Consider the following 12,335-nt stretch of genomic DNA (forward strand, 5'->3'; position numbering starts at 1 on the left):
AATTAAAACAGACATTCGGGGGAGGGGGGAAGAACGAACTGGGGAGGAGGGTAGAGAAAACAGTGCAACAATGAATGAATGAGAACCCAAAATCTCTGTAAATGTTCATTAAAACTAATAAAATTTAATAATTAAAAAAAAAGATCAGGAGATATAGGTTGTTGTTGTTATGTGCCATTGAGTTACCTATGACTCATAGTGACCCAGTGTACAACAGCTTTGAACCCTTCCCTATCCTAAGCTAGTCTCACTGACTCTGACACATCTACCTCCAGTGCCCCAATTACTGTATCAATCCATCTCATCAGGTGTCTTCCTCTCCAGTGCTTCCTCTCCTGGGCTATCTTCTCTTATGCTGACTCTCCACCCTTCCAAGCATGATGTCCTTCTCCAAGGACCTGTCCGTCCTGGTCATGTGCCCAAAGTGTGTGAGGCAGAACTTCAAAATCCTAGCCTCCAAAGAGAAACTTGGTTTTACCCTCTCCAAGACAGACTTATTTGTTTTCTTAGCTGTCTATGGTATGTTCAAGACTCTTCTCCAACATCACAGTTCAAAGGCATCACTTCTTTTGCTATCATCCTTAGTCATTGTCCAGCTTTCTGATGCATAGTAAATAAATGCAAAGGCCATGGCCTGGATAAGGTTCACCTTAGTCTCTTGTCTGGCAGATAGTATTGGAAAAGTATGCTGTTAGAAACTTTTCCCAAGTCTGGAAGAGTAATGATGTCATTTTAAAGACTAAGGTGCACCTGATTCAAGAAATTGTTGTCCAATTCCTTGCTATACATCTGAAAATTAGACAATGAATAAGGATGACAGAATATAAACTTATGCCTTTGAGTTATGATGTGGTAGTAAAGTACAAAATATTACACGGACTGCCAAAAGAACAAACAGATATGTCTTGGAGAAGGTGCAACAGGTGTACACCTTGGAGGCAAGGATGGAAAAGCTTTATCTCACATACTTTGGGCATATTGTTAGGAGAGGTTACTCCTTGGAGAAGGACATCATGCTTGGACAGGTGGAGAATCAGAAAAAGAGTAGATGACCCTCAATCAGATGGATTGACACAGCAACTGTAGCAATGGGCTCAAGTGTGTCAGGCATGATACGGGTGGTACAGGATAGGATAGAATTCAGATCGGTTGTTCATAGGATCACTAAGCAGCTCAATGGCACATAACAACAACAAAAGCCTTACAAGAAATGATACAAAATTGAATTATTCTGTCAGTTGACTGCATTCCACTTTAGTACTTGGAGGAACTCACCATGAAAAGTGAGGTGTGGATTTTAAAAAATTTCCCAGATGATTCAGTTCCCAAACTCTACTTTTCATGTGAGCAGCTAGATATATAAGGAGTGAATGTCGTTATGAATGAGTTTCCAATTAATTTTTCCTATCCCATTTAACTGATGGAATTAATTAATCTATTTGTCCATTCAAAATGCTTCACTAACTGATAAACACACAAATCAGTTGTCCTCTAATATGCTCAGACTCATTGCAAGCCCTTACATATAAAAGCAAATCTATGCTTCTGAGTCTTCAAGGACTAATTAAAAAAAAAAATAGGTCATCAGACCTTTCTTCCTAGATGTCTCTGATTTAACTCAAACTTCCATGTGTTTGATTTGCAACTCAGCACATTAACTGTTACATCACCCAGGGACTTGCTAAATCCATAGTCTGTGTTTAAAAACAAAACACAACACAAGAACACAAAAAAACCTCCAAAGAATAAACAAGTAAGCCTGTTTCTCTCAAGTGGATTCCAATTCTCAATGACCCTATGATTACTGAGTATACCTCTGCTTCATAGGATTTTCTCAGCTGTAACTTTCATGGGAATAGATTGAACCACCAGTTTTTCATTAGAAGTAGAGCACAAACTGTGCTACTTTACGTTACACAGTAAGTGTTCTATTTCCTATGGGAAAGGGTCATTTTTCATTTTGGCTCAAAACGTAGAATAAACTTTCTAAACCCTCATTAGCTTTACCAACCACATGAATCATTAGCCTAAAAAACAAGATGGATTCAAATCCACCAGATGCTTCCCTGGAGAAGGAGGGGCAATCTCCTTTGTGCCAGTCGGATCCTATTTGATGGTACACAACAAGAAAAACAAAACAAGACAAGATGATGGTCAGCTTGAATGGAGGACAAACTTTATCAACCACAATAAACCATTAACTGAAAAATAGGGTCGTGGTCAGTTTGACATCAACACATATGTAGATAATTGGCCTATGGAACAAGAACCCAGGGAAGAACTTGTTTGATTAGATATTAAAAACTTCTATGAGGAGAGGATGGATAAATCTCTTCCATGTGATTGACTACCTCTAACAACCTGCCGGAGAGTCAGCTATGAGTTGGTTCCGACTTGATAGTACTCAACAACATCCTTCAAAACTAAGCTGGACATGATTTTCCCTCAGAAGATTGCTTTGGTCTTACTTCCTTTTTTTTTCTTCTTTTTTTAGATTCTGAAGAATATCAAGAGATGCCTTCTCCTAAGTTATATTAGTCCAAGTTTTGACTCAAGTCCTCTATCTGTGTAATCTTGGATTAGCTGTTTAACCTCTATGTGTTTCAGTTTCCTCATGACTTTCATTGAGAATGAAATTTAAGTTACTTACCATTCTGCCAGTAAGTCTTGTAACTGGGACTATTTTCCCTTCTAGATAATGAGCTTCTTCAGTGTAGGGACCATCAACCATTCATCTTGTCTATACATCTCCCACTGTGTACTTTCACCATAAGGAAATTGAAGGAAAGAAAGCTCATAACTTTAATGCTCATGTGACCCATTGACATCCCAGAAAGGACGATCAAATGTGCCATTCTCACAAGTGGTAGTCATTTGAATTTACTATAGCAGCCACTGTGTCATCAAGCTTTAATCACCAGATAAGAGGATAATTTTTCGTTAGTTTGCATTCAATCATTCATATACATTTTGTTTCATAACATTAATTTCAGTTGAGCAATACCATTCTTACCAAGTCCTTGCTGTATCCTCCCTTTCCCTTAACTCTATCCATCCTTCTATTAACCTATACTCTGTCTCTCTCCCTCCCATCAACAGGATCCTTTTAAGTTAACTCAGGAGTTCTTTCAAGAAACAAGACCGTCCTCTGTTTCCAACTCCCTAGTTGATGTTGGATGTTTGGAATGTGGTATTGTCATTGACTCTCTTCTATCATATTTATGCTGAAGAAGATTACTTTTATCTCTTACTATTATATTATCATGTCAAATGAGGATAAGAATGGATTCCAAAGAAAACAAATTTGCTAGAATTACAATGAAACAGAAAATATTATCAACAAAAAGCAAAGCAAAACAGGATGGGAGAATGTACTTTTGAGATCAGTTGGATTTAGCTGTTTTCCCATGATTCTAATAAATTTTCAAGTCCTATCTTGTACCTCAAGTAAAAAAAATATATATACTCATAAAAACAAGAAACTCTACTAACACTAGGTCCATACTGGTTAAATTCCTTGTTTTAGAGTAGTAGACAGGTCAGTGTGAGAAGAAAGTTTGGAATCAGATGTACGTTGAATCAGCAGTGCTCTGCTACTCAGGTGTGCAGGGTCTTATACACACAGGGGTATTTCATTCTCAGCAAATGGCTTGTTAAAAATGTGTGCTAATTGTAGAAATAGATTATTTAAAGTGGGAATTTTAAAGGCTCTTTTAAAGTTATGAAACTAAGTTCCTAGACCTTCCTAAAGAAATTTGTTCTTATTTGGACTTCTTTTAATGCTAAATCCTCTTTTTTTCCCCCTGAAGAGTGATGTTTTGATTTTCACAAATAGTAATATATCCATTATGTAGCAAATAGGCAAACTCAATTTATTTTTCTATTTATTCCTAAAAAGGTTACAAGTAAAACAAGCAAGGTAAAAAGGGCTATGTGTAATTTTGCAAGACCCTGAGTAGCTAGAATTTCTTATCCAATTTTGTTGTGTTCTTATCCAATGTTGTGATTGCTATATGTAACTGAGTTGACTATGCCTCATAGTGAACCTGTGAACGATTTTGAACCTTGCCCTCTCTGGAGCCAACCTCACCATCTCTAACACATCTGATTCTATTGCCACAGTCGCTGTGTCAGTTAATCTCATCCAAGGTTTACCTTTCTTGCACCGACCATCTACCTTTCCAAGCATGATGTCCTTTTCCAAGGATTGGCCCCTCCTATCTACATGCCCAAAGCTATATGAGAAGGAGATTCACCGTCCTTGTCTCCAAGGAGCACCTTGGAATGATGAGGTGTTGGTTTTGGGTTGGATTTTTTTTTTCACTTTTAGGAAAAGAACCTTGGGAGTCACATAAACTCAGAATCATTGACATCGAGTCAAATCATCCAGTGGGTTTTCCAAGGATGTTAATTGCAGAGAAGGAGCTTGCCCATGTGGGCTTTTCCTACAGAGCACACCACCAGAGCTCCCTAACTGGACCACAGGCCACTGCAAACCCAATTTAAAGCACGATATATAACTCTCCCAGTGGTAAGAATTTTTGTTTTCTTGATATTGAGCCTCAATCCATATTGAAGGCTGGAGTCTTTGACCTTCTGCAGCAAGCGCTTCAGGTCCTCCTCAGTCTCTGCAAGCAGGGTTGTGTCATCTGCATAACACAGATTGTTGATGAATCTTCCACCAATCCTGATGCCACATGTCTCCTCATATAGTCCAGCCTCCCGGATAATCTGCTCTGCATACAGGTTGAAAAGGTATGGAGATAGGACACATCCCTGGCATACGCCCTTCCCAATTTTGAAACATGCAGTGTTTCCCTGCTCTGTTCTGACGACTGCCTCCTGGTCCAAGTGTAGGTTTCGCATTAACATGATCAAGTCTTCTGGGATTCCCATTCTTCTTAGAATCAGCCAGTTTTTTGTGATCCACACAGTCAAATGCCTTTGCATAATCAATGAAACACAGATAGACATTCCTCTGGTACTTTCTGCTTTCAACCAAGATCCATCTAACATTAGCTACAATATCCCTAGTACCACAACCCCTTCTAAACCCAGCCTGGACTTCTGGCAGTTCTCTGTAGATGTGCTGTTCCAGTCATTTTTGGATAATCTTCAGCAGAATCTTGCTTGCATGTGATTTCAATGATATTGCTCAATAATTTCCACACTCTGTTGGGTCACCTTTCTTTGGAATGGGAACAGTTGGCCAAGTGGTTGTCCTCCAGATTTCTCATTTGACACCCACTTAATATGCACTGATTTGGTTGTCTATGTATGTGAATAGTTCCACCAAACCCAACCCAATCTATTGCCTATTGTTGTCGTTTGTTGTTAGGTGCCATTGAGTCAAGTATATTTGAACAAAAGACCTGAACCCTGTTCTTTCCTGTACTATCCTTACACTTCCTGACACACATGAGCCCATTGCAGCAGTCACTGTGTCAGTCCACCTGGTCAAGGGTCTTCCTCTCCTTCTCCAACCCTCTGCCCTTCCTAATAACAGATCTTTTTCCAGGGAATAACCCCTTCTAGCAACATGCCCTAAGTATGTGAGACAAATCCTCATTATTCTTGTTTTGCTAAAGAGCACCCTGGCTGCACTCTCTCTGAGACATATTTGTTTGTTCTTTTGCCTATCCTTGGGATCTTCAGTGTTCTTTTCCAACACCACATCTCAAAGGTGTCAATTCTTCTTCTGTCATCCTTATTCATTATCCAGCTTTCAGATGCCTAGCAAGTGATCAGAAAGACCATGTCCTGAATGAGACACATCCTCAGACTGATATCATCATTCCTCAATAATTTGGAAATATCCCTAACTGCAGATTTTCCCAGTGCAATGATAGAACTTGAGGATTTATTAGAATATAGGGAAAACAGCTGAATCAGTGATGGCATATGTACTTTTTCCCATCCTGTTTTGTTTTGCTCAGCACACATTAAATAGGTATGGAGAGAGAATACCACCCTGACACACTCACTTCTTAACAGCCTCCTGGTCTAAGTTTTGCATAAGCACAATTAAGTGCTCTGGGACTCCCATTCTTTTCAATGTCAGCCACAACTTGTTATGGGCCAGTCAAATGCCTTTGCATAGTCACTAAAGAATAGACATTCTTCCGGTATTCTCTACTTTCAGTCAGGATCCATCTGATAACAGCAATGATATCCCTGGTGCCACATCCTCTTCTAAATTCTGCTTGAACTTCTGCAAGTTCCCTATCTATGTACTGTTCTAGTCCTTTATGAGTGATCTTCAGCAGTATTTTGCTTTCATGTGATATTAATTATATTGTTTGATAGTTTACACACTCAGTTTGGATCACTTTTCTTGGCAATGGGAACAAATATGGACCTCTTCCAATCCATTAGCCAGACAGCTGTCCTCCAAATTTTCTGGCATAGACCGGTGAGTGCATCCAAGGCTGCATCTGTTAATTGAAACAAGTCAATTGGTATCCCATCGATTCCTGGGGCCTTATATTTTGCCAATGCCATCAATGTAACTTCTACTTCCTCCATCATTACCATTGGCTCCTGATCATATAGTACTTCTGCCTATGTTGTTGTTAGGTGCCATCGAGTTGAGTACAACTCATAGCAATCCTATGAATAAAAGATCTGAATCCAGTCTTGTCCTGTGCCATCCTCACACTTTCTGACACACAGGAGCCCATTGCAGCAGTCACTGTGTCAATCCACCTGGTTGAAGGTCTTCCTCTCCTTCACTGACCCTCTACCCTTCCCGAAATCATGCCCTTCTCCAAGGAATAGCATCTCCTAGCAGTATGTCCAAAGTATGTGAGGAGAAGCCTCATCATTCTTGCTTCTAAAGAGCTCTCTGGCTGCACCCTTTCCAAGACATATCTGTGTGTTTTCTTGGCCATTCATGTGATGTTCAGTGCTCTTTTTCAACATCACAGCTCAAAGGCGTCAATTCTTTTTCTGTCATCCTTACTGATCAGTAATTATTGATGCTGACACCCCCCCAAAAGAAACCACTCAAAAACTTAATGACCCTAAACATTCCTTCTACTTACTTACTTACATTTTGTGAAAGATCTAGTGGGCAGTTTATATCTACTCCATTTTAAGTTGTCTGGACTGACTTGAAGGCTGGGGAGTAGTGTGATCTGCAGTTATTGCTCACTCATGATTCTAGAGGTTAATGCTGGACTGAAACAGTTGGGAGATGGACTACCTGAGGAGCCTCTGTGCGTTTTCTTCTAGCATGGCAGCTTCAATTAGGCATCTTTTTATGGCAGATCAGGATTCCTAAGGCACATGTTTGGAAGGAGACAGCAGCAGTAGAAATGAGATACTGCTTTTTTAGGACCTTGGGGAGGAACATCATGTTTGGGAGGGTGGAGGGCAGGCGCAGGAGGGGAAGGCCCTCTGTGAGGTGGATTGATTCAGTGACTGGGGTAATTGGGATGGGTACATCAGAGACAGTGAGATTGGCACAGAACAGAGCAGAGTTTAGGGCTGTTGTAGGGTTGCTATGAGTCACAAGGGACTCGACGGCCCATAACAACACAACAACAACAACCTCTGAAGAACCTACATCACTTCTGCTGATCTTTTGGCTGAGGAAATGACACATGCCCATTCTACATTTGAGAGGAAGAAACGTAGTTTTCCCATCTTCAAGTACATGACTGTCAACGTCACATCATAAGAAGAGTATATGAGATGAGATGCAGTGGTGTGGCCATACTTGGAAAATGCTATCTACAACAATAACTTTTCATATTCTGTAATATATTGTCTTCTTCTGTTTATTTAGAGGATGATACAGGATCAGGTAAGATTTCAATCTGTTGCACAAGGGATTGTCATGAGTAGGAATAGACTTGAAGGCACTTAACAACAATATCTGATGCTTCACTTTTAGAATCTATGTACTTACTGACCATTTCTGCCCTTGATTTGAAATAACTATTTCATTATTTAACTCAACTCATTGCTGTTGACTCAGAACCATCTCATAGCTGACCTCCAGGAGGTTTTCCAAGACTGTAAGCCGCATGAGAGGCAATTTCCCTGTCTTTCTCCCTTGAAGCAGTTGAGGGATTCAAACCACCTGCTCTTCAGTTGACACCGCAACTCTGTATCCACTAGGCCATCAAAGCCTAGAGAAGTATAGAAGAAAAGAAGTATATACTCGAAAACCTATTTCTAGTTTTAATCCTTCTGGATTTTAGAATGTTTTTTAGTCACAAAGTCTAGATTTTTCTTCAATCATCTTTATTTGTTGTCCAGCATTCAGGTGCACAGGAAGCAATTGGAAATACCATGACTTTGGTTAGGTGCACCTTAAGTCTTTAAACTGAGATCCTTGTTCTTTAGCACTTTGGAGAGGTCCTTGACAGCATAGTTTCCTAATGCTGTATATCTTTTGATTTCTTGGCTGTTGTTACCATGCATGCTAATTATGTACCCAAGTTAAAAGAAATAATTGGCAACTTTAGTCTTTTCTTTATCTATAATGATGTTACCTGTTGACCAGGTCAGATGTTGAGGTGCAATTGATAATGAAGGCTGTAGTCTTTCATCTTTTGCAGGAAGTACTTCAGGTTCTCTTCACTTTCTGCAAATAAGGTTTTATTATCTTCATAACACAGGTTAGGACATTAGAAAGGTTGATAGGTTAGAAAAAAGGTGGATAACCCTTCTTTTGCAACATTCTTCCTTATACAGTTAAACTTCTAGATAAATACTCAGCATATTGATTGAATCCTTTCTCTGTGAAAGGATATAACCCGAATGAATGCCTTTCCTGATTTTAAACCGTGTGGTGTTCTCTTGTTGTGTTTGACCAGCTGCTTCTTGGCTTATGTGGTGGCATTGTTGTTGATTTTAGGTGCCATCAGGTCGAGTATGACTCATAATAAATCTATGGACAACAGACCTGAACACTTTCTAATCCTGTGCCACCATCGTCATCTATGGCACACTTGAGCCCACTGCTGCAGTCACTGTCTCCATCCATCTCATTTAGGTCTTCCTTTCTTTCACCAACCTTCCATTTTCCAAGCATGATGTCCTTTTCCAAGGAATAGATTCTCCTGCCAACATGTCTAAAGTATGACAGATGAAGCATCACCATCTTTGCCTCCAAGGAGCACTCTGGCTACACTTTCCCCAAGACATATCCATTTGTTCTTTTGGCAGTCCATGGGATATTCAGTACTTGTCCCTAATACCACAACTCAAAAGCATCAATTCTTCTTGTATCATCCTTATTTATTGTTCAGCTTTCAGATGCAGAACAAGTTATTGAAAAGACCATACATTATGCAGATGCCACAATCTTGCTTGCTGAAAGTGTGGAGGACTTTAAACGCTTGCTGCAGAAGATCAAGGACTATAGCCTTCAATATGGATGACATCTCAACATGAAGAAAGCAAAAAATCTTACCACTGGGCCAATAGGAAACATCATGATAAAATGAGAAAGGATTGAAGTTGTCAAAGACTTAATTTTGTTTGGATCAACAAGCAACACGTTTGGCACCAGCAGTCAGGAGATCAGGAGATGTATTGCCCTTTAGTGGCACAGTTGATGTAAATTCTTGCAGTAAGTTCTTTGTTTTCTTTTGGTCCAGAATAGAGAGTTTGAGAAAGTAGACTACTTTGAGTGAAACTGTTCATTCATAGGCACATTTCAAGGAGCTGTGGTTACTCTGTGGTTAAGGCATTCGGCTGCTAACCAAAAGGTCATTGGTTCAAACTCATCACTGGAGAAAGACGAGGCCCACTGTTGCCATGGATTTACAGCCTTCACAATGCTGTGGAGTAGTTCTTCTGTCTTACTGAGTCACTATGAGTTGGAATCTACTTGATAGCAGCAAATTTTGGCACATCTTCAGTTTTATAACATATTTCCAAACTATCCTCATAAATTCTTATACCAATTTACACTGGAATCAGAAATAAGAAAAACAAAATTTTTCTAGTACAAAAGAGGTCAAGTGATAAGGCTCTCTTTTACTCCCTGTCAGTCATCTGATTTCCTTTCTCCGTGGCCACAGAGTTTCTTGCAAATCCCTGCAGAAAAAATTTACACATGTACAATCATATTATGTATCCTTCCCTTTCTCTCTTCTTAACCCAAATAGTGTCATACTATTTACATGAGATTCTTTGTTCAATGACCCCAGGCTAGCATTTCTACTTTAGCTTTCACATCTGCTCTCTGGAACTCACTCATTTTTAATCTCACTTTTGGAAAAGGAGCAGTTAACTTCCCTGGCACTGTCTTCAGTTCAGTAGCCAAAACTGCTCTAGCATTTTCAGGCCTGGATCCAGCCTTGGGCTGCTGTGCTTTCCAGATTTTGGCACTCATCAAAATCTCCTTGTCTCTTCCAGACCTCTCTCAGTAGCTTGAAGTAAGAAATAAATTACCTCTGGACCCCACTTTCAGATCTCTGTAAGGAAATCTTTCTCTTACATCCTCACAGGATCCCAACTTTCTCAGACCTTTCAAACCAACAACCTGATGGAGAAGCCTGAGCCATGTAGCCAGTCCCACATCTTTCCTTTGAAATTTTGGATCTTGGAGGTGTGTCTCACATCTAATTCTGGTTGCTGTTGTCAGTTTATCAAAGAAATTCAGTCAAACATTCCAACTTAATACCTTGGAAGAGTCAAATATGGTTGAACGGCCTTCATAGATTTTCCTGTTCCTCTTTTGATCTCTTTATGTGATGTCGCAGTTTTTCTGACCATACCTTTGACCTGCGTGAGTATGCAGACCCATTCATATACACATTTGTATATGGAGATCTGGTTGTTGTCAGTTGCTGTTCAGCCATCTCCAACCACAACCAATTTCTGTTCAACAGAAGGAAATCCTACCTAATCCTGCATCATCCTCACAATCTCCCCTGTGCATAAACCTGTTGTTGCAATTCCTGTGTCAATCCAACTTTTCATCTTTTTTTTTTTTGCTGAACTGCTATTTTTCTAAGTATACTGTCCTTCTCCAAGAACAGATCCTTCCTGATACCATGCCCAAAGTATGTGAAATGAAGACACAGAACCATGGATTTATTTCTTCCAACAGAAATTCTTATTGATAAATTTGTTTTCATAATTCTGCTCAGACTAGCAAAATCTCTAGTTCAAGAATAAAATATTGCTTTCCAGGCAGCGCGGAGCAATGGGCATCTCCTGGGACAACTGGCACAAGCACCGCAAGACCGGGGGCAAGAGAAAGCCCTACCACAAGAAGCGGAAGTATGAGCTGGGACGCCCGGCTGCCAACACTAAGATTGGCCCCCGACGTATACACACAGTTCGTGTGAGAGGAGGCAACAAGAAGTACCGTGCCCTAAGATTGGATGTGGGGAACTTCTCCTGGGGCTCTGAATGTTGTACTCGCAAAACAAGGATAATTGATGTTGTGTACAACGCCTCCAATAGTGAACTGGTCCGAACCAAGACCCTCTTGAAGAACTGCATCGTGCTCATTGACAGTACACCATACCGCCAGTGGTATGAGTCCCACTATGCGCTACCCCTGGGTCGCAAGAAGGGGGCTAAGCTGACTCCTGAGGAGGAAGAGATTTTAAACAAAAAGCGATCAAAGAGAACTCAGAAAAAATACGATGAAAGGAAAAAGAATGCAAAAATCAGCAGTCTTCTAGAGGAGCAGTTCCAACAGGGCAAGCTTCTTGCATGTATTGCTTCCCGGCCAGGCCAGTGTGGCCGCGCAGATGGTTATGTGCTAGAGGGCAAGGAGCTGGAATTCTACCTGAGGAAAATCAAGGCACGGAAAGGCAAATAAATCTCCCTCCCATTTTAGCACATGTATTAATAAAGGTGTTTATTCTAAAAAAAAAAAAGAATAAAATATTGAGTCTGATGCTTAAAAAGCAATAATCAGCATGATCTTTATAAATTTGATGTTGCATATCTTATGAGAATCTAAAATAATTTTATAATCTGTATGATTGAGTTTATTTGGAAAAAAAAACCCCAGTACATAAGATTACAAGCATAACACTCAGACTTGACAGTTTTACAGCTATTTCTTTAGCCAATCCTGATACATAATTCTACCCAGTTAATGTCACCATCACCATTACTGTATCTCTCCATTTCTCAGTTCCCTATTCCTAGAAATCAAAGTAAAATTTCATATCCTCAAAAGAGAAAATGTGGAAATATTACTCCCAAATTTAATTAAAAGCAACATTTTGTTCTATTTAACAAATATTGATTACTTAGTATATCAATACTAAGGCTTCACACATGAGCCTCCAAACTGGAGACTTCATCAGGGCCCAACTGACTTTCAAATACAAAGGCTCACCCACCAGGTCCTG

General features: G+C 39.9%; 1 pseudogene; it reads left to right on the forward strand.

Annotated features, from left to right (window-relative positions):
* The first annotated feature begins 11,167 nt into the window (after positions 1–11,167).
* Positions 11,168–11,794, forward strand: LOC102847455 (annotated as a pseudogene).
* The last annotated feature ends 541 nt before the right edge of the window (positions 11,795–12,335 follow it).

This window comes from Elephantulus edwardii, unplaced genomic scaffold (genome assembly GCF_000299155.1).
Source record: "Elephantulus edwardii isolate Elephantulus edwardi_28Jun2011 unplaced genomic scaffold, EleEdw1.0 scaffold00061, whole genome shotgun sequence".
In the NCBI taxonomy this organism is placed as follows: Eukaryota; Metazoa; Chordata; class Mammalia; order Macroscelidea; family Macroscelididae; genus Elephantulus; species Elephantulus edwardii.